Below are 24,523 nucleotides of genomic sequence, written 5' to 3' on the forward strand. Positions count from 1 at the left end.
CCTAAAGCGTCGTTGCGCCAAATGTGGTACCGATGCGCACATCACATCCCAGTGCATCCAAGATTCGCTGGTGAAGTGCCTCAACTGCAACGGTGAGCACTCGTCAACCGACCGAAAGTGCCCCAAGAGAGCTGAGTTCGTGAAAATTCGGCAGCAAGCATCGACGAAGAATCAGCCTCAGCGTCGTAGAACTCCTCCAGCCCTGGTGGAGCAAAATTTTCCACCTCTTCAACCGCGACGCCAGGTCCCGAACTTGGCACCGTTGCCGTTGGATCCCAGGAAGAGAGCTGAGATGAATCATCCACGGCCGGGTTCCAGCCAGGAGCCGAGACCGCCACCACCGGGCTTCAGCCAGGAGCCAAGACCAACCCAAGAACCAGCAGTTGAGGAAAATGGTAATGATCTTTACACCTCAACCGAACTCCTCAATATTTTCAAACAGATGTCCGCTGCACTGCGTGGATGCAAAACCAAGACCCAGCAGATTGAAGTGCTGACCTCGTTCGTCATCCAGTATGGATCGTAGGTCCCTCAAGCTGCTGAATTGGAACGCTTGCTCCATTAGGAGGAAGAATTTAGAGCTGGTGGATTTTCTTCGCGAGAAGGAGATCGACGTAGCTGCCATCACGGAAACTCATCTGAAGCCCGGTGAAAAAGTTTATCTGCAAAACTACAAGATCGCGACGCAGCTCGATAGGACCACCTCTGGAGGAGGAGGTGTGCTTGTCGCTGTTCATCGTGATCTCAAGCCACGCCGGCTGCCACACTTTAAGCTGGACATCATCGAGGCCGTTGGAGTGGAAATTCCCACTTCGGTTGGCCCAGTACTCTTCATTGCTGCATACTGCCCACGTCAGGTGAATGCCAGAGATGGTTCAGCAGCAAAACTGAAGAGCGATATCCAGAAGCTGACACGGCGGAGCGCAAAGTACATCATCGCTGGTGACCTCAACGCGAAGCATGAAGTTTGGGGCAACAGCAGGAGGAATCGGAACGGAGTGATTCTGCACAACGATCTGCAAAACGGATACTACAACGTTGTGAGTCCAGATCGTCCAACGAGGGTGGCTCGGTCTGGGAATCACTCAATCATCGACTTCTTCATTACCAATATGGCTGAGAACGTGGCTCATCCTGAGGTGTTTGAAGAGTTGAGTTCTGATCACTATCCGGTGGTTGTGGAGGTTGGAGCTTCCGTTACTCCGCAGCGGCAACCAACCCGGAAAGATTACCACAACGTTGACTGGCAGCAGTTTCAGCAAGTGGTAGACAGCAACATCGACTATGATCAACACCCGGAAACTTCTGCTGATATTGATCGTTCGCTGGAGGTGATCCAGCAGGCTATCAACCAAGCAGAGGCTGCCAACGTTCGGGAGGTTCCTGTTAATTTTAAGGTAACTGATATTGACGTAGATACTAAACACTTGATTAGACTTAGGAATGTTTATAGGAGACAATATCAACGGACTGGGGACTATGACAAAAGATTTCAGTGAACAATTTGAACAAAATCATACAAGACCGACTTGACAATATCAGAAATCAAGAATTTTCAAAACATGTAAGCCAGCTTGGGAATTATTCAAAACCATTTTGGAAACTTTCAAAAGTTCTTAAAAACAAACCAAAGCCTATTCCTCCTCTTATTGTTGAGGATTCTCCTTTGATTACATCCGAGGAAAAGGCAAATGCACTTGGGCTTCATTTTGTTAGTTCACATAATCTTGGCGCTTCCATGACCAGCCGTAAAGAAACATCAGTTGCCAACAGTATTTCAACAATTAATAACTCTACCTTTGAATTTCCTGCAGATTCCCATGTTTCTGGTGAGGAAGTCAAAGTTGCAGTTAAACAAATGAAAAATATGAAAGCTCTAGGCTTTGATAACATTTTTAATCTAGTGTTGAAAAAACAGAGTGATCAGTTCTTTCAACATCTAGCCAATATTTTCAATAAATGTTTGCAACTTGGTTACTTCCCTACCAATTGGAAACTGGGCAAAGTCATATCAATTTTGAAGCCTCAAAAAGATCCAACATCGCCAACAAGTTATCGTCCCATTAGTCTTTTGAGTAGTCTGTCCAAACTCTTTGAGAAGGTCATCTATTCAAGGCTTTTGGATTTTACCAACGATAATAATATAATTTTGAACGAGCAGTTTGGCTTCCGAAAGGGACATAATACTGCTCATCAGCTTACGAGAGTAACTAAAATCATCAAGCAGAACAAGCTTGAGTCTAAATCAACTGCTATGGCTTTGTTGGATGTTGAGAAGGCTTTTGACAATGTTTGGCATGATGGTTTGATACATAAACTGTATTTATACGGTTTTCCAATGTATCTTATCAAAATTATCCAGCACTATCTTTCGGAGAGATCGTTCAAGGTTTTTCTGAATGGGATTGCTTCTGGATTATTCAACATTGATGCTGGGGTTCCCAAGGAAGTATTCTTGGCCCACTTCTGTACAATATTTTTACATCTGATTTGCCTACTCTTCCTGGTAATGGTGTGTTGTCACTTTTTGCTGATGACACTGCCGTTATTTATAAGGGTAAAATAACCAGATATTTAGTTGGCCGTCTTCAGAAGGGTCTTGACGTTCTTTCCGAATACTTTGGCGACTGGAAAATTCGCATAAATGCAGCCAAAACTCAAACCATCATTTTTCCACTTTCCAAATCGGCCCGATTTGTCCCAAAGGATGATGTTTTGATTAAAATGAATGATGTTTCAATACCCTGGTCAAAGGAAGTTGTCTATTTAGGTCTCATACTTGACTCGAAACTTTGTTTCGACAGCATGTAGACAAAATATTGAACAAGTGCAGCATTCTCATCAGGTGTTTGTATCCTTTAATTAACAGAAAATCAAAGCTATCTTTGAAAAATAAGTTAGCAGTTTACAAACAAATAATTTACCCCGTTATTGAGTATGCAGTACCTGTTTGGGAGTGTTGCGCTAGAACTCATAAATTGAAGCTCCAGCGTGTCCAAAACAAGGTACTCAAAATGGTTTTGAATGTTCCTGGCTGGACAAGATCAAGTGAGGTTCATGAATTAGCAGAAGTAAAAATGTTGGATCAGAAGATTCAAGAAAAATGTTTGAAATTCAGGGAAAAATGTGCTATATCTGAATACCCCTTGATTCAAGGATTGGTTTAGTTTATTGTAAGTTTAAGTTAGTTTTAGGTTAGGTTATGTTTTCTTAACATTTTTTTCCTCATTGTACCTAGTGTTACAAAAATGATAAATCATATACTTTTAAAGTTAAGAAAATGAACAGTGTTTAAATCACGAAAAGCAAACTAAAGCTGAAGAGCCACAGCTGACCACTTATTATGTAAACCAAATGTAATTATTATAAGAAAGATTCAATAAAGTATATTTAATTCAAAAAAATTGCGTTGTGGACCACTCCAACACTACTTGCCGTTTAGCTCAGATTCCAACTTGAGGGGAAAGCACCTGTTCGACTTCCGCCCCCTCACCCACTTGCTGTCCCCGAAAATGTTTTGAAAAGTTGTCAACACAATTTTCCTCTTTCTCCACAAATCGCGCAATAGCTAACTTTATTACTTAATCCGCTCCCAATGCGCCATAAATCTTTCCCGTGGAAAAACCACCACCACGAACTGTAAAATGATTTTTGCTTTGACTTTTCCAACTTTTTTGCGAGCGCGCGTTTTCCTTTTCACAAGTGTCACACTTTAGACCGGAGGGACTGACTTTTTCCAAGACCAACGCGATGATGACTCTAGGAGTCAGGAGGGGCAAAAACTGACACACGACGCGCTCTTTTAAAAAGTCATTAGCAGGTGTATTTCCCGCGGGATATAATTTATTTCAACTTAATGGCGTTTGAGTGTGGATGAGGATTGTGATCGGTGTAATTGAGTGGCGATGGATTTATTTTGTGTTTCCTTGGAGAAACCTACGAAGTTAGAAGATAGAAGAAAAAATAATTAAATAAGACCTTATTCAATACAAAATCGTTGAAATGAAAAAAAAATGTTGTGCTGTCAATAAACATTAAATTTTCAACATTTTTCAACCCTCAAACGCCCGTGGTAGCATCAGTGCATCAAGAATTTGAAATCAAAAAAATGAAATGGTCACTCTGGGTTACTCAGTGCTCAAACTCAACCCACTTCAAAACGAATCATGTCTCTGCGATACGACTTTACGCTGTAGGCATGGCCACTTCGTTAATAAATCGTCAGCTGTGTGCTATCTTGTGACATAGACCATTTTGGTCGAAAATGAGCTAATGATGACGTTTTGCTATATTTAACCCGATTTTGGAAACTCACTTCCGTTTCCCGGATATCGCAATGCACACTTGTGACATATACCAATTTATCATCAAAATGATTGTGCACACTTGTGACACGTCATACATGTTGTTGGAAAATGTGGAAAAATTTTCTTGTTTTTCACAAATTTATGTAGGGTAGAGTAGTCATCAATGAGACACGGGGAACAATGATAAAATGGCTCTCACAAGTCGTAGTTTCAACCAATCAGGCTCATATTTGGGGGAAAGGTGTGTCTACTGGATACACGTCTGCCATTATAGTGGCTTTGGTTATGGACGCTCCCTTGAAAAGTTATTCATAAATGTTTGATTCTGGGGTGTAAAAGTAAATTATGGACAAAAATTACTTCTTCGCCATTTACACCAAAACTAATATTTCTTCAAATTTCTTTCAACGTTCCATAGGGATTGAGTTGGGCTACAATGTCCTTTCATTAGGTTTGGCCAAAATTTAGAATATACCCATTATACAGGACTGTTTCATTGTTCCCCACTCATTGCAGCTCATGGGTAACAATGAGACACTTTGATTTTTCTTCATTAAACTTTTCAATATCTATGGAAATCTTTCAAAACATGAATTGAAAGTGATTTTTGGCATATTTATAGAGTTTTAACTTCATTTAACCAAAAATACAAAGTTATTTGGTATAAATAAACGAATTTTACAAAATTTAAATACTTTTTAGAATAACTTTTGTTAATTAAAGTTTCATGTTGGCAAAATTGCTCTAAAATGTTCAAGGCAAGTTACCTGCAATGGAACAATACAAAACATGATGTTTTATTAGAAAAATCTTGATTTTCGTAGAGTGTCTCATTGTTCCCCAGCTGTCTCATTGTTCCTGCCAAGTGCGTCTACAATGAGACAGTTGAATAACTCTGGCTGTAGATGTCGGATCGATCTCACATTTTGGTCAATGTTAGAACACATTAAAAGAAAGTAAATGCAACAAAAAGCTCATTGAAACATGCTGATGAAAAAATGAGAAAAACTTTTGAAAGTTGAAAACCAAAAGTGTCTCATTGACGACTACCCTACCCTACACACATACTTTCTAAAGGCAATGCAACCTTTTGTTTATAAAAATATACTGATTAAGTCGATTAAACCATTGATTTGAGCTTATTTTAGTTTGTATGGGAATTCTGTGCACACTTCTGACACGTAGTACAATTTTACTTTCGAAACACACTTGTGACACGTGCTTTTCAGATTTTTGATCACATAATTTACTGTATCTTTTAACTGCTGTAACCAAATTAGTTGAAACTTGGAGCGTTTGTTAAGCGATAGTATACGAACCGATTGCCTCAAAAAGTTTGGCTCAATCATTCATAGTTTTGATATTATTTACCAACAAACTTTAAAAATCGATTTTCTCGAAAAGTACTAAATGGTCGTTGTCACAAGATAGCACACAACTGACGAAATGACAAGAAGAGTGCTGGGTGTAATCTAACCTAAGGCACTCTCCAAATTTTTAAAGCGCGATGAAATCAATAGTTTTATGACAATAAGTTTGAAATAGTCACAGTGGAGCACCCGCAGTCGAGCAGTTTTTGACAGTTTGATCCATAAGAAATACATTGTAGAAAAAAGCAAAAACTGCTCGAATGGAAGTGCTCCATAAATGTAAAGTTGACTGATTAAAATGCGGTCAACAAACTAAAATTTAGTGCCAATCTCCTTTATCAATTTTACATAAATATTTGCTATCAAACCTTAATATTGTAATGATGGAGTGTTTGCTGGCACAGAAAAAAGAGTTCCTCTTCTTTCTGGTGGAGTACTGGTGCACTACAACACATTTTATAACTTGAGACAGGGTTGCCAAATCTTCAATGTTCTGGACTCGTCGGAAAGGTTTTTTGATTACCTTACCAACGGCGTAAAAAATTATGATGTTTTTTGAGTCAATAGCCGGTCAATTATCTAACATCCAGATAAAAATAAAATCACATTTTTATACATAACTTTAGAACTACCAATCGAAACTTTATAAAAATCAATAGGTACGTATGGGACCCTAAACCATGTCAAATGAGACTGGTTTGACCAAAATCGGTTCAGCCAGTGTTGAGAAAATTTTGGTAACACACAGACATTTGTTCAGTTTGCATGAAGCTTTCTGCGAAAAGTTCATTTTAGAGCAGGATTATAGCATATCCTCAGTGAGGAAGGAAAAGTGATAACCGTAAATTATTGTCTAATCTAAATAATTTCCCCAATGAAATAAAACTGCAATGTTTTTATTATAATTATTTTATTTAGAACAAATCTTGAACGAAAGAACTAAGGAAAAAATCAATTACAGTCCAGAAGATTTAAATATCCAACTTAGATTATCTAAAAGTTTGTATGAGGTTCTAATAAGGCCGTTGCAAATATTTTTCAAAGTTTATGTCGCCCCCTTTGCCCTTCAAAATTGTTTCGAAAAATCAGGGGACAAAAACTGATTTTTCACAAAACTGGATATTTTTTCCATTGAAAGTCTTATAAACTCAAAACAATCTAAAACGCCTTTTTCTGCATTGATAATCATATTTGACTAATTTGGGCTTGTTCAAAAAAATATTGAATTTTTATGAAATCACAATGATTAGCACCGCAAAAACTTTTTATTCTCACACAAGTAAAATTTCCGTTAATGCTTAGAAATTTTGGAAATTTATGATAATAAAACAACTGGACAGGTTTAATATGCATTTTAAAACACTTTTTTAATGCAATGTTGAAACTAATTCCTGTGATTTCAATTTTTTATTTTATTTTTGCTCAGCCCCCTCAGGCATCTTCTGGGACACTAGAAAAATTACTACATACTTCTTTTTACTTAAAATATGGGAAATGATAGTAAAAAAAACTAACTTAATCCACCTATGTGGTTGGTGCCTTCCTCACTCTTTTCCAACAATGGATGATATGTGATATGATGGGTTTGGACACAAATTTCGTCTAATTTCGTTAAGTTCCGGAATAAAAAAACACACATGTCACTCAAGGGCTCATAAGTTGCATCATAAGTGGTCAGAACTCGAGATAGGGTTGCCAGATCTTCAATGTTTTAGACTCGGCATTTCAATTACCTTACCAACGATGGGTCGGATGATGGATCCGGACATTGTTTACATACATTTAAGTGAGATCCGGCTACAAAAAAAGTGCATAAATATCACTTAAGTGGTCAGAACTCGAGACAGGGTTGCCAGATTATCAATGTTTTAGGCTCGTTGGAAAGGTATTTTGACAACCTAATCAACGATGGGTCGGATGATGGATCCGGACATTGTTTACATACATTTAAGTGAGATCCGACTACAAAAAAATGCATAAATATAACTTAAGTGGTCAGAACTCGAGACAGGGTTGCCAGATTATCAATGTTTTAAGCTCGTTGGAAAGGTCTTTTGACTACCTAACCAACGATGGGTCGGAAGATGGATCCGGACATTGTTTACATACATTTAAGTGAGATCCGGCTACAAAAATAGTGCATAAATATCACTTAAGTGGTCAGAACTCCAGACAAGGTTGCCAGATCTTCAATATTTTAGACTTCTTGAAAAGGTCTTTCGATTACCCAACCAACGATGGGTCGGATGATGGATCCGGACATTGTTTACATACATTTAAGTGAGATCCGGCTACAAAAAAAGTGCATAAATATCACTTAAGTGGTCAGAAATCGAGACAGGGTTGCCAGATTATCAATGTTTTAGGCTCGTTGGAAAGGTCTTTTGACTACCTAACCAACGATGGGTCGGATGATGGATCCGGACATTGTTTACATACATTTAAGTGAGATCCGGCTACAAAAAAAGTGCATAAATATCACTTAAGTGGTCAGAACTCGAGACAAGGTTGCCAGATCTTCAATGTTTTGGACTCCTTGAAAAGGTCAATCGATTACCCAACCAACGATGGGTCAGATGATGGATCCAGACATTGTTTACATACATTCAAGTGAAATCCAGCTACAAAAAAGTGCATAAATATCACTTAAGTAATCAGAACTCCAGACAAGGTTGCCAGATCTTCAATATTTTAGACTTCTTGAAAAGGTCTTTCGATTACCCAACCAACGATGGGTCGGATGGTGGATCCGGACATTGTTTACATACATTTAAGTGAGATCCGGCTACAAAAAAGTGCATAAATATCACTTAAGTGGTCAGAACTCGAGACAAGGTTGCCAGATCTTCAATGTTTTGGACTCCTTGAAAAGGTCAATCGATTACCCAACCAACGATGGGTCAGATGATGGATCCAGACATTGTTTACATACATTTAAATGAGATCCGGCTACAAAAAAAGTGCATAAATATCACTTAAGTGGTCAGAACTCGAGACAGGGTTGCCAGATTATCAATGTTTTAGGCTCGTTGGAAAGGTCTTTTGACTACCTAACCAACGATGGGTCGGATGATGGATCCGGACATTGTTTACATACATTTAAGTGAGATCCGGCTACAAAAAAAGTGCATAAATATCACTTAAGTGGTCAGAAATCGAGACAGGGTTGCCAGATTATCAATGTTTTAGGCTCGTTGGAAAAGTCTTTTGACTACCTAACCAACAATGGGTCGGATGATGGATCCGGACATTGTTTACATACATTTAAGTGAGATCCGGCTACAAAAAAAGTGCATAAATATCACTTAAGTGGTCAGAACTCGAGACAGGGTTGCCAGATTATCAATGTTTTAGGCTCGTTGGAAAGGTATTTTGACAACCTAATCAACGATGGGTCGGATGATGGATCCGGACATTGTTTACATACATTTAAGTGAGATCCGGCTACAAAAAAAGTGCATAAATATCACTTAAGTGGTCAGAAATCGAGACAGGGTTGCCAGATTATCAATGTTTTAGGCTCGTTGGAAAAGTCTTTTGACTACCTAACCAACAATGGGTCGGATGATGGATCCGGACATTGTTTACATACATTTAAGTGAGATCCGGCTACAAAAAAAGTGCATAAATATCACTTAAGTGGTCAGAACTCGAGACAGGGTTGCCAGATTATCAATGTTTTAGGCTCGTTGGAAAGGTATTTTGACAACCTAATCAACGATGGGTCGGATGATGGATCCGGACATTGTTTACATACATTTAAGTGAGATCCGACTACAAAAAAATGCATAAATATAACTTAAGTGGTCAGAACTCGAGACAAGGTTGCCAGATCTTCAATGTTTTGGACTCCTTGAAAAGGTCAATCGATTACCCAACCAACGATGGGTCAGATGATGGATCCAGACATTGTTTACATACATTTAAATGAGATCCGGCTACAAAAAAAGTGCATAAATATCACTTAAGTGGTCAGAACTCGAGACAGGGTTGCCAGATTATCAATGTTTTAGGCTCGTTGGAAAGGTCTTTTGACTACCTAACCAACGATGGGTCGGATGATGGATCCGGACATTGTTTACATACATTTAAGTGAGATCCGGCTACAAAAAAGTGCATAAATATCACTTAAGTGGTCAGAACTCGAGACAGGGTTGCCAGATTATCAATGTTTTAGGCTCGTTGGAAAGGTCTTTTGACTACCTAACCAACGATGGGTCGGATGATGGATCCGGACATTGTTTACATACATTTAAGTGAGATCCGGCTACAAAAAAAGTGCATAAATATCACTTAAGTGGTCAGAAATCGAGACAGGGTTGCCAGATTATCAATGTTTTAGGCTCGTTGGAAAAGTCTTTTGACTACCTAACCAACAATGGGTCGGATGATGGATCCGGACATTGTTTACATACATTTAAGTGAGATCCGGCTACAAAAAAAGTGCATAAATATCACTTAAGTGGTCAGAACTCGAGACAGGGTTGCCAGATTATCAATGTTTTAGGCTCGTTGGAAAGGTATTTTGACAACCTAATCAACGATGGGTCGGATGATGGATCCGGACATTGTTTACATACATTTAAGTGAGATCCGGCTACAAAAAAAGTGCATAAATATCACTTAAGTGGTCAGAAATCGAGACAGGGTTGCCAGATTATCAATGTTTTAGGCTCGTTGGAAAAGTCTTTTGACTACCTAACCAACAATGGGTCGGATGATGGATCCGGACATTGTTTACATACATTTAAGTGAGATCCGGCTACAAAAAAAGTGCATAAATATCACTTAAGTGGTCAGAACTCGAGACAGGGTTGCCAGATTATCAATGTTTTAGGCTCGTTGGAAAGGTATTTTGACAACCTAATCAACGATGGGTCGGATGATGGATCCGGACATTGTTTACATACATTTAAGTGAGATCCGACTACAAAAAAATGCATAAATATAACTTAAGTGGTCAGAACTCGAGACAGGGTTGCCAGATTATCAATGTTTTAAGCTCGTTGGAAAGGTCTTTTGACTACCTAACCAACGATGGGTCGGAAGATGGATCCGGACATTGTTTACATACATTTAAGTGAGATCCGGCTACAAAAATAGTGCATAAATATCACTTAAGTGGTCAGAACTCCAGACAAGGTTGCCAGATCTTCAATATTTTAGACTTCTTGAAAAGGTCTTTCGATTACCCAACCAACGATGGGTCGGATGATGGATCCGGACATTGTTTACATACATTTAAGTGAGATCCGGCTACAAAAAAAGTGCATAAATATCACTTAAGTGGTCAGAAATCGAGACAGGGTTGCCAGATTATCAATGTTTTAGGCTCGTTGGAAAAGTCTTTTGACTACCTAACCAACAATGGGTCGGATGATGGATCCGGACATTGTTTACATACATTTAAGTGAGATCCGACTACAAAGAAAGTTCATAAATATCACTTAAGTGGTCAGAACTCGAGACAAGGTTGCCAGATCTTCAATGTTTTGGACTCCTTGAAAAGGTCAATCGATTACCCAACCAACGATGGGTCAGATGATGGATCCAGACATTGTTTACATACATTCAAGTGAAATCCAGCTACAAAAAAGTGCATAAATATCACTTAAGTAATCAGAACTCCAGACAAGGTTGCCAGATCTTCAATATTTTAGACTTCTTGAAAAGGTCTTTCGATTACCCAACCAACGATGGGTCGGATGGTGGATCCGGACATTGTTTACATAAATTTAAGTGAGATCCGGCTACAAAAAAGTGCATAAATATCACTTAAGTGGTCAGAACTCGAGACAGGGTTGCCAGATTATCAATGTTTTAAGCTCGTTGGAAAGGTCTTTTGACTACCTAACCAACGATGGGTCGGTTGATGGATCCGGACATTGTTTACATACATTTAAGTGAGATCCGGCTACAAAGAAAGTTCATAAATATCACTTAAGTGGTCAGAACTCGAGACAAGGTTGCCAGATCTTCAATGTTTTGGACTCCTTGAAAAGGTCAATCGATTACCCAACCAACGATGGGTCAGATGATGGATCCAGACATTGTTTACATACATTTAAATGAGATCCGGCTACAAAAAAAGTGCATAAATATCACTTAAGTGGTCAGAACTCGAGACAGGGTTGCCAGATTATCAATGTTTTAGGCTAGTTGGAAAGGTCTTTTGACTACCTAACCAACGATGGGTCGGATGATGGATCCGGACATTGTTTACATACATTTAAGTGAGATCCGGCTACAAAAAGTGCATAAATCTCACTTAAGTGGTCAGAACTCGAGACAGGGTTTCCAGATTATCAATGTTTTAGGCTCGTTGGAAAGGTCTATTGACTACCTAACCAACGATGGGTCGGATGATGGATCCGGACATTGTTTACATACATTTAAGTGAGATCCGGCTACAAAAAAGTGCATAAATCTCACTTAAGTGATCAGAACTCGAGACAAGGTTGCCAGATCTTCAATGTTTTAGACTCCTTGAAAAGGTCAATCGATTACCCAACCAACGATGGGTCAGATGATGGATCCAGACATTGTTTACATACATTTAAATGAGATCCGGCTACAAAAAAAGTGCATAAATATCACTTAAGTGGTCAGAACTCGAGACAGGGTTGCCAGATTATCAATGTTTTAGGCTCGTTGGAAAGGTCTTTTGACTACCTAACCAACGATGGGTCGGATGATGGATCCGGACATTGTTTACATACATTTAAGTGAGATCCGGCTACAAAAAAGTGCATAAATCTCACTTAAGTGGTCAGAATTCGAGACAAGGTTGCCAGATCTTCAATATTTTAGACTCCTTGAAAAGATCAATCGATTACCCAACCAACGATGGGTCAGATGATGGATCCAGACATTGTTTACATACATTTAAGTGAGATCCGGCTACAAAAAAAGTGCATAAATATCACTTAAGTGGTCAGAACTCGAGGCAGGGTTGCCAGATTATCAATGTTTTAGGCTCGTTGGAAAGGTCTTTTGACTACCTAACCAACGATGGGTCGGATGATGAATCCGGACATTGTTTACATACATTTAAGTGAGATCCGGCTACAAAGAAAGTGCATTAATATCACTTAAGTGGTCAGAACTCGAGACAGGGTTGCCAGATCTTAAATGTTTTGGACTCGTTGGAAAGGTCTTTTGATTACCTAACCAACGATGGGTCGGATGATGGATCCGGACATTGTTTACATACATTTAAGCGAGATCCGGCTACAAAAATAGTGCATAAATATCACTTAAGTGGTCAGAACTCGAGACAGGGTTGCCAGATTATCAATGTTGTAGACTCGTTGGAAAGGTCTTTCGATTACCCAACCAACGATGGGTCGGATGATGGATCTGGACATTGTTTACATACATTTAAGTGAGATCCGGCTACAGAAAATTACATAAATATCACTTAAGTGATATTTATATACTTATGCACTTAAGTGGTTATAACTCGAGACAGGGTTGCCAGATTATCAATGTTTTCGACTCATTGGAAAGGTCTTTCAATTCCCTAACTAACGATGTATAGCATGATGATGTTTGGTTCAGTTTACTTCCATTTATTCAACTTCTGAAAATATGCGAAAACACATTTTTATACATAACTTTTGAACTACTTATCGAAACTTCAAACAATTCAATAGCACCGTATGGGACCCTAAACCAAGTCGAATGCGACTGGTTTGGTCAAAATCTGTTCAGCCAGTGCTGAGAAAACTGCGTGACATTATTGGTCACATACACACACACATACACACACACATACGCACACACATACACACACACACATACACACAGACATTTGTTCAGTTTTCAATTCTGAGTCGATATGTATACATCAAGGTGGGTTTTCGAGCTTAAAATAAAAAGTTCAATTTTGGAGCAGGATTATAGCCTTACCTCAGTGAGGAAGGCAAAACAGTCAAAGTTGACCCATAAAAACTACATTTTTCTTTCCAATGTTTTTAAAGATCAAAAATTTGTTGAAAACTTTTTTTTGCTATTTTTTAAATCGAAGCCCGTCTAATGGTTTAAGTCAAATTTGAAAAGATGATTGCCAAAATGATTTTTTTTAAATATTTTATCACTGCCATTATAGCTGCCATCTAGGTTTACAAAATTCTAGGTCACATTAGCGTAGTGTACGGTTCATATTTAAGCTTGACAATGAAAAATGAGACAACACAAAAAAAAAATATTTGGTGATTGGATTATCCGAAAAATATAAAATTGTTTTAGGAAAAGTTAATTGATTCAATCATACACCCAACTGGCAGTAGCATGATTGTGATGCATGGCGGCATGAAAGTATATCAGAATCTGCCTGAAATCTGATCTCATGCATTTTTTTGCGATATAGGGGTATGACATTTTTGCCCGTTACCGACAATAGAGCACTACCATTCGAGCAGTTTTTGCTTTTTTCTACAATGTATTTCTTATGGAGCGAATTGTCAAAAATTTCTCGACTGCGGGTACTCCATTATCGACATAACCGACTGCTGATTGATTGTACTGGAGAAAAAATCTAAACAGAACGAGGATTGAACCATCAACTTCTTGGTTATTGGTCCGACACGCTACGACCGCTTGATAAATTGAGAGGGACAGAGCACCAACATAATCTTCTCTCTGGAGTGTTGCTCGGGGACGCGCATGCATTATATGTGTTGGTGAGAGCTGCAGATCGCTGACATGTTTACACGCGGGCAAAAATGAGCTATGAGCTTGTTGCAAAAACTGTTAAAAAATTTAACATTTTCTGCAGCAAATCCACTGTTGCAGGTTTGATATATATTTTTTCTATGGGTGTAAAAATAAAATGTAACAATACAAAGAAAGAAAAGTTTGCACCGCTCACCCAGATCGTAAACAGCTGCTCTGCTGGAGATATAAATTTAATTTTTTTTTTCTCAAAAGGATGAACCAAAAAAATGTGGCTTTTGAAAACCAATAAATGTACAAGGTTTCAGACAATTAAAATACAAAAAATATATCGATGGTATTATTACACTGAAGAATGGGAATAAATTGTATTCTAGAAAAATTCTGCAATATAGATTTACCACTTTTTAGTATTGTGGCATTTTCTCAAGCTTAATAGAAGTGGATTTATCTATTTGTAACCATATAAATAAAAAAAAACAGAAAGTGTACTGCGTAATTTTAACAGTAATTAATTATTATCCATATCGATGGAAGAAATACACTACACAAGTACACACACACACACACATCGATACCTCTATGCTCTGTTATGCTCTGTTATGCTAACTAGATAAGAAAACCAGCAGGCTGAGAACAAGAGAGAACAGAGACCATGTATAGTTTTTTTTTACCAGAAATTGAATAAAGCAAAATGAAACTTACGTCTATTCTGTGCAATAACACAGTTCTTACGCATTAATTCTAGATGCCTATTTCAAAACAACCAATGAGCCAAGGGTTTGCTATGTACAAAGGACCTTTTGAAAAGTAAGCGAGAATGTATATAAATTCATGAAAAAGAGGCTTATTTACTTCTTCATATAAACTTTTGATTACTGTGTTTCTTGTAAAAAAAAACTAGGTTTTGGCCGATTGTATCGTGACATACTTTAGGATAGCACCTAAATCTTTGGAAAATTACAAAGTAACTGATAGCTAGATTGTATCAACCTGCCTGTTTCCAACCGACGTCTATTTAATCAGCAAGTGACGATGTGACGATAAATGTTTTTTTTTTTCCTCAAAATATCAATCCAAATCAAAGGTTTTTTTTTTATTAATTTCGTTTTTGATTGAAAAAAAAAGTTTTATTAGTGTCTTTTATAAATATTTATTCAAATAAGGCCGTTGCAAATTTTTTTTTTTTTTTTGAAGTTTATATACCTCGACTCTGACCAAAATCGGTGGGGGGGGGGGGGGAGGCTAAGCGGTAATTTCACAATAAACTTCAATAGGACAAATCCTTGCCTGATTTTGCCCCAGACCTGTGCTTCATTGAGAAATGATTGATCCAATCGAAATGACTCATTGGTAGCTTACGATTGGTCATTCCAAACGGAACAAACAAACAGGAAACATTTCAGTAACATTTCACAGGTTCCATTTCAATCAGCCTCTGCACCACACATGCGCAATGCATAATAGATGTTGACTGTTGGAACAAATTTTCATTGATTTCCTTCTATTTTATACTGATAAAATTTTGAGTTTGCCGATCAATATTATGTAAATTTGTGTTGCTTAAACTTTCATTATATTTTGCCTGATTATGTGAGTATCACTTTTGCATCTACAATGATTGAAGACAAATCACGTGAAAATTTTTAGTACACTTTGTACTAGAATTGGTTGCTACCAAAAATGGTACACCATGTAACAACTTTTCAATATTTGCTATTCTCAAACATATTTTCAATATTTGTAAATACTTGAATATTTGTTTGAGAAATTTATGCATAATTCTTGTTAGTGACATTAAAATTAATTTACAAAATTAAAAAAACTTTCTAAAATCATTCTAATTTTTTGACGTTTGACAGCGGCATCCACCACTTTCTTGGTAGCCCAATTTGATATTTGTCCTTGCGCAGTAGCCACCGCTCTCCGTAATTGCTTCCGGAATGTTATGGCTCTCGGTTCCCTTTCCTCCCTCTCACAGGATCAGGACTTTCCTCCGGGGAAGGTCGACTGGCGCCAACATTCTTCCGCTCTCTCTCCCTGTCCCTAGTTCTCCGTAACTCATACACACGTGTAATTCCGTTGTGAGAACGCGAGAGCGCGGGAGAGCGTAACTTCCTCCCGTGCCAACCCGGACGTCCTCCGTTCGGTTCCCAGCCAGGAAGGCACCTTTTCGCTCTGCTCGCGCTACTGTTGCCTGCTATTTGTGCTCTCCGCTTTCAATGTTCTTGTTTTTTGCGTTGTTAACCACTTTCCCCCGTCGCTAGCCTGCTTCGATCGAGCCCGGAACGTCCCGCCGGAACCGGTTCCACCGTTGGACCAAGTGCCAGGGCCCCGCCGGAAAGGGTCCGCTAGTGTGACGAAGAAGTATCTGTTCCTTGTGCGTTCCTGTCAAGTGAAAAGAAGAAGAAGAAGCAAAACGTGAAAACGTGACACAAATCACACGAAAGGAAAAACAGGAAGAAAATCGCACGAACACACGCGCGCACAGGACCCGTGAGTTGGTGTGCGTGAGTGAAAACGTGAGTTTTTCGCCGCTACCAACAGAAACCGGACTCCATCCAAGTGTGCACCCACACAACCCCGCGCAGCACAAACAAAAGGGAAATCATCTGGGCAGGCGACGTCACCAACACAGCTGTGCGCAAGGCCTACTATTTTGATCGTGTGCAAATACTACTCCAAAACAAATACCCATAGCGAGGGAGAGAGAAGGAGGCATAAAATAACCAAACATTTTTATTGACGTGTGGTGCTAGGTTAGAATCGAAAACCCCCCGACGAAAAAAAAAAACAGAAAAACTTCCGGAAGCTGTCAGATTGGTGACAATTAAATTTCCTTAAGCAATTTTTGGCCAATTTGATCGCGGTTTGCGCGTGTCATCGTCAACACGGAGGTGTTTTCTCTTTGCGGTTTGGGAAAACATGCACAAATATTGACATCCAAGGTAATTGGCATAACCTCGTACAAGTTAGTTGGTGTGGTTGTATTAGTATAAGTGTCGTTGTTTGTATGGTAAGGGGGTTACGTGCGTAAGTAAACAATGTTCTTTGCGGGCTTAACGAAAAACAAAGAAAGTAAAAGACAGATTTCCATTGATATTATCGATAATAGCCAATCGATATGTTGGCTGGTTTCGGTGGAATCTTTTCGGAGATTTTTTTATAGTAGTAATAGTTATTTTATTTGACAACGATTTTCTGCTTCGGTAGAGTCGCTGGTCGGCACTTGGACTTACAATCAAATGGTCGTCAGTTCTAATTCCGGGATGGACAATTTGATTTGTTGAAATTTTTATGGTTTCTAGAACTAGGTTCATCAGGAAAGGTAGAGTTCATTTAATAAATCTACCCATTTGTTTTTATCAATTTTACAACTCTGAAAAAGACTCAATACTAGTAAAACTGTATACAATGTGTAATATTAAGTGAATTTTCCCACACAGATAATGTGCATGCATGCGATTCTAACACAAGATTTTTTGCTTTATACAAAAAAGAACAAATTGACCAAGGCAAGGAACAAATGTTACAACATTACTTTCAAAGTTGCTAGGTACTAGTTAGAGGCTGTTTAACTTTTCAGCACCTATAAAATAAAAGTAGGCTACAAGAAAGATGAAAAGGAATTCCAACAGCAAAATTTAAAACTCGTGCTGAAAAATCATAACTTTGCCAGAAATGTCATAATAGTAGTTTTGGCAACAAGGTGCAAAAAGTAGATTTTTTCAGCACGAGTTCAGCACGGATATAGGAAAAAGACAAAAAGTGTTTAATTTCAAACGCCTCAATCACAATTTTGAAGCAATTTGGCCCCAAAAGCAAGCCTGAAATTTTTAGCGCATTTGGTTAAGGTTTAGTACCTCTACCATTGCACAGTGGTCCAGATCGCAAAATTAAGTGGAAAATGGATTTTCCGAAAAATGGTGACGTTTTGGAGCTTTGGTGTCTTCAGAAGAGTTGTTGCAAATGGAAAGGGGCAACTTTTGGTTTGGTTCAAAATTAGGGTGGTTCACGATTAGGGTGATTTTGAAAATCTAACTTTTCAGGAATATTTTTGGGAATTTTTTTGTCTTCTAGAAAGTTGATGGGCTTGCCAATCCAAGCAACTTTGTCGAAGTCTCGTAATCTACGCCTTCTATGACCAAATTTATAAAAGCATCTGAGCAAACCTTCAAAAATCAGTTTTTGAACGTGGCAATTCAGGGTTAACTTTTAGAGAAAAGTGATATTCGGAGCACTTTTAGAGCTCTACAAAACAAACATTTTCATTTTTGACATGTCAATTTGGACTTAAGGGTCAAAGTTACAGCCATTTAAGGTAAAAAGATGCAAATTTAAAACTTAAATATCTCAAAATGGCGCAAGCCAAATTTTGAGCACTAGGTTGCATTTGAAAGAAGAGATCTAGCACTACAAACGCTGAAAAAATCTCAGGGGTGTTTTTCTTTAAACTTGAGATATCTTCATTTGAAAAAGTCTAATTTTCAAGGGAAACCCATATGGGACCACCCTAACGAAATTCGAAAATTGTCCAAATATATGTTTTTCCATGTAATTTTGCCCGCTGAATCTGAATCTGCCCTCAGAATTGAGCCAAAATGTCAACAAATCGATTTTTGGTCATATTTTGGGTTTAAATGATAATTTTACATGGAAACCCAAAATATGACCAAAAATCGATTTGTTGACATTTTGGCTCAATTCTGAGGGCAGATTCAGATTCAGCGGGCAAATTACATGGAAAACATATATTTGGACAATTTTCGAATTTCGTTAGGTGGTCCCATATGGTTTTCCCTTGAAAATTAGACTTTTCAAATGAAGATATCTCAAGTTTAAAGAAAACACCCTGAGATTTTTCAGCGTTTGTAGTGCTAGATCTCTTCTTTCAAATGCAACCTAGTGCTTAAAATTTGGCTTGCGCCATTTTGAGATATTTAAGTTTTAAATTTGCATCTTTACCTTAAATGGCTGTAACTTTGACCCTTAAGTCCAAATTGACATGTCAAAAATGAAAATGTTTGTTTTGTAGAGCTATAAAAGTGCTCCGAATATCACTTTTCTCTAAAAGTTAACCTGAATTGCCACGTTCAAAAACTGATTTTTGAAGGTTTGCTCAGATGCTTTTATAAATTTGGTCATAGAAGGCGTAGATTACGAGATAAAATTTTGGTGTCTTCGACAAAGTTGCTTGGATTGGCAAGCCCATCAACTTTTAGAAGACAAAAATTCCCAAAATATTCCTGAAAAGTTAGATTTTCAAAATCACCCTAATCGTGAACCACCCTAATTTTGAACCAAACCAAAAGTTGCCCCTTTCCATTTGCAACAACTCTTCTGAAGACACCAAAGCTCCAAAACGTCACCATTTTTCGGAAAATCCATTTTCCACTTAATTTTGCGATCTGGACCACTGTGCATTGACCTGGAATAAGCATGGAACTTCTTAAAACTTGTTATTGTTAATTCTTAAATTAAAATCCCAAAACCCTATCAAATTTTCCTTATCTCAGGTTTCTTATAGGTTTTGATCCGGGGAACAACTTTGTAGAACATCACTAAGCGCTACACAGTAAAAAGTTGTGTAAATTTGGTAGGTTGAATATTACCTCTTTTATGGTGTAATTTTACCTCAATTTAGACTGAAAAAGCGAGATTACAACAGAAAAGTGATAACATTACAAATTTTCAGAGGCAAAATTACACATTTTTCAGACATAAAAGATGTACCCCTTCCCAAATGTAATATTCCCATGATTGTTTTTCCTGTGTAAAAAATTCTGCAAAGTTGAACCCCGGGTCAAAACCAGCAACCTCTTATTTGAAAAATTTTCACAGGGTGAAGGAATACTTTCTCAAAGTAACTCTTTTTGTACACAGAAAAAAATATAATAATTTTCATGAGGAAATAGCCTAGTTACGAAAGCCGCTGTAAACTGATCAACCTTGACACCTTAGCAGTGCGTAGAAATGTCAGCCGTGCACTCGTAATCTCCGACGCTCTGACTTCTAGATTGCAGTGCCCAGCCATTCTTCGAGGACTAGACATTATGGCCCCGCTTCGAACGCTTCGTAACACTCCGTTCTTGCGTGTTCCTGTTCGCCGGACGAACTATGCTATGCATAGCGCGTTGACGGGACTACACAGAGCATTCAATTTTGTAGCTTCTTTGTTCGATTTTAATCTGTCCCGTGACGTCATCAAAAATAAGTTTTTATTGTTTTTTAGGCGATAATTTGTGTACATGTACTTAGTTTTCAGCACACCATTTGGGCATGTGGTGCCTGTTGGTGTTAAACAAATAAACAAATAGTGACAGATTTTGTGTCAAAAAAATTGTAATATTATATCGAAAAATGATGAATTTTCAGCTCTTTCTAAGGAATATTAATCATGTTTACATTTCTACACATTTTTTGGTAATTTTACTCAAAAAAGAGGTAATATTCAACTAACCAAATTTTCAACATTCCAAAATTAAACTTTTTCATGCTGTGTAAAAGTGAAAAATAGATAAATTAAATTTATTGAAATTCAATTAAAACTTCAGGTTTCACTCTTAGAACAGCTAAACCTTAGTCAAATGCGCTCAAAATTGCAGGCTAGCTTCTGGGGTTATAGTGCATATAAAATCCTTTTAAGGCACCTAAAATTGAACACTATTGACTTTTTCATATATCCGTGAGCCACGCGAAAGCTCAGTCTCAAATGATATATAGCGGAATTAAGAGGAACAACTCGTCTTTTTGTATTCATACTCAAATGATAGTCCCAGATGTTCCCTACACTCTCCAGATAATATCATGTTGATATCTGGATAGAGTACTTGTTTATTCGAGCTTAAAATTAAATATTTTTTTCATTTAAATACCAATCACTTCCTTAAGATTTAACCATTTTGAATGTTTCACCCTTGATTCCGTTGATTTTTTAGCCCTTTCATGTGCTTTTTTAATTACCCAAGTAGCAAGTTAAACATCGCTTTTTATTTTTTTTGTTGAACAATTGCTGCACAAGCGTTTTTATACGTTAATTATTGAACAAGTGTCATAAAATTACGTCAATTGTTCTCATTTTGATCAAAAAACCATTGTTCAACATGGTTGTGTAACACAAATGCCAAATCTAGCAACAAATTACGAATAGTTCATTTCGAAGTTTATTCTGACTCAAATGGAACATGCTTGTAGAACTCGAAAAGCAAAGTGACATTTGCAGACATGATGTTTCATTTCAATTTGCTAAATATGATAACATAGTAGAATTGACCTCTGGCTTTGGATTTCACGTAAACAAGTTGTTTATGCGTGCGTGTTTTAAAAACCGAGCAAGAACATGTTGACGAAACAAGCACAGATAGTTCTAAAAATAGAAACAGTTTAACAGTTCAAAAGAAGTTTTGGCAAACTGTTAGTGAACTTGGTAAAATCTAGATGACCGCAGACTTCTTATTGACGTTTAGGCCTGCTCATCCAACATAACCCCTCGTGGAAAGAAGCAGACGCGCGCCCGGATTTGACATTTGGAGTGATCTTGGGTTCGATACTTGCCCTGAGGATTCATCGTCAAAAAGGAAAACTGAACATGCAGCACCGAGAACCAGCAGCAGTAGCAAGTGCTGTTAATTAGCACTCAAACATAATTGAAAAAAATCTCCAAAGGCATTATTAGGAAATTGAATGATTTTTTATGGTTGATATTTTTTATTATTCCATCATTATTATTATCATCCATAAATGACGTATCCCTGTCCAAACTAATAAATAACTAAAATCTAGTAGTTAATGTTTCGTAAAGCGACATTACTCACAAATATAGGATTAAATTAAGAAAAAAAAACTTTTAAACTAACGCCTTGGACGTATTTTATGAAAAGCCTGTTTAACATTCTTGTCTGCCACGATATGTGCTTGAACGGTTATCAAAACGTTTGCATAACTCCCTTCTGAATTTTAAAGGAAGAATGTTGTTAAACGGTTCTAACGACGTTATCCAACCCGGTTCCCGGGCAGACGGTAATAACAAAATTCATGCCATTTCAATAACAAATACTGTTAAAATAACAAAAAATGTTATGGAATATTCTTGCAAAATCCATTCTTGCATAAGAGCCTAATAACAGTTTATGTTATCATAACCAAATTTGTTATTGGTTTGATATTGGTTGATAGTCAAAACAACTTGGGAATAACATTTTTTGTTATGGTAGAATAACTCCAACTGTTATTGGGATGATTGGATTAGTTGTTAAAATAACAAAAAAGAATAACAAAGATTTGTTTGAAGAAAAACGCAAAATGTCATTAGTCTGTTATTACAATAACAATCCAATAACAAAAAAATCATAACGGCGAATAACAAATCTTGTTATAAATAACATAAAATGTTATTCCCACGTTATTTCCGTCTGCTCGGGTTCCGAATCTTATAGTCAAGAGTTCTTATGACATGTTTAACAAACGTTCTCTATGCAAGTAGTACGTGCACTGGTTAAACTTAATTAAAACACGCACATTTCTAACGTGTTAAGAGATGTTCAACAACAGAAAAACGTGCGCTTTTTCCAGCGTTCAAGAGTTCTCAAGGACGTTGGGAAAACATAGTAAATGAGTTCAACAACAAGTTCGGAAATCTTTTGGCGAACAAAGTGTGCTACTTGTGTATGAATTATTAAATTTTGAAATTAGGGATAGACATTTTAAGATTTTTGGTGCTTTTTCAAATTTTGTCCCGATTTGGCCCACTTTCCATTGACGTAGAATGCTCTTTTTTGGCCCAGATGCTAGTTATATATGTCCAAACAACTCCTGAACATTTCCGGCAGATTAGTGAGGTCCAGGCGACGTCCCTTACTAAGGCATATGCCCTGTTCGTGCACTCGACCTTAAATTGAAAAAAAATGAAATTCAAGTATTTTTAATATTTTAGAAATTTTTTATTATTAATGGTATTGAACAACATTTAAAACACTTGATATTTAACATTTTTAACACTGTTAAATAAATCAGGACATAAAAAACACTTAAGTTAATTCACGTATTAAAGTTATTGAAAGTGATACCACTATTCATTTTGGTTAAAGTATTGAAAGAATAAAAAGTTTTAAAAATATTATAGTTATGGGACCATCCATAAACCACGTGGAAACTTTTGGGGGAGAGAGAGGGAAACTATGTTCTGTTAAAAGGAAATTGAACAGTGAAACTAAATTCTGTTAAAAGGGTTGTGTAGGTGACATCTTAACTTTGCTGAAAAAATCTCGTTCCTAGAACAAATCCTGCTAATTTGGCAGCTGTCTAAATTTGAGGTACGTTTTTGGCCAAAAATGACCTCTCGAAAAATCATTTTTCTAATATTTTTGTTGGAAGTGCTCGAAAACTACCCAAATGTTTGAAAATATCTACTTCAAACATTGCAGCATGTCATTACGATTCCCTCAAATAAGAAACACTGTTGAATGACTTGTTTTTACCATATCTTTGTATTTAGGCATCATTTTAGTTCATTTGACCCAATGTCACCCCCTCTAAGGGGTGAGATTGGGTAAATTTTCAAACTATTGGCATTTAAAGTAGTGTTCATCAAAATCCACTAAGAACAAATCTACGTTGAAAGATTTTCGATGTTATTTGAATTGTTTTTGTTTTTAAGAAATAACGAGAAGTGTTTCGTTTTTTTTACCCATAGTGACCTTCTCTGACGGTACTTCAAGTATTTTGATTGTCTTTAATGTATTTAATGATTTTTAATTTATTTAATGTATTTTAATTAATTGATGTAATTTACGTAATTGTTATCTGAACGATTTTTGAAGTAAGAAAAATAAACACGAATTTTTTTTTAAGTTTTTTTCTATCGGCCGATCAGCACTTTGGCTTTAAAATTCAGTTTGCATAAAATTATTTAGATTATTGTTTTTAAAGTCTTTTGAAAAGTATTTTTAATATAAAAAGTTTTTATTTTATTTAAAATACTCAATGTCTTTGCAGCATTTAATGTATTCTTAGTATTCTAAGTATCCCAAAGCACACTTTGAAGCATTACAAAATAATGTGTTTCTGGCGCACAAGAGAAAAAAAAAATATGCAGAACAAAACAAAAAATCCTTTCTGATTTATTGCAAATCTAATTCAAATTGGTGATTCATAACATCAACAACTGAGACA

The 24,523-nt window shown here is 37.1% G+C and overlaps 1 protein-coding gene across 1 annotated transcript in view; it reads left to right on the forward strand.

The window, feature by feature from the left end:
* The first annotated feature begins 16,491 nt into the window (after positions 1 to 16,491).
* The window catches only part of LOC6033422 (cell wall protein RBR3), a 623,466-nt gene continuing 615,434 nt past the window's right edge, over positions 16,492 to 24,523 (forward strand). Inside the window, exon 1 of the mRNA XM_038250157.1 lies at positions 16,492 to 17,301. The gene's annotated coding sequence lies outside the window, so the exon portion shown is untranslated. The remainder of the gene's footprint in view (positions 17,302 to 24,523) is intronic.

This window comes from Culex quinquefasciatus, chromosome 2, assembly GCF_015732765.1.
Source record: "Culex quinquefasciatus strain JHB chromosome 2, VPISU_Cqui_1.0_pri_paternal, whole genome shotgun sequence".
Taxonomy (NCBI): Eukaryota; Metazoa; Arthropoda; class Insecta; order Diptera; family Culicidae; genus Culex; species Culex quinquefasciatus.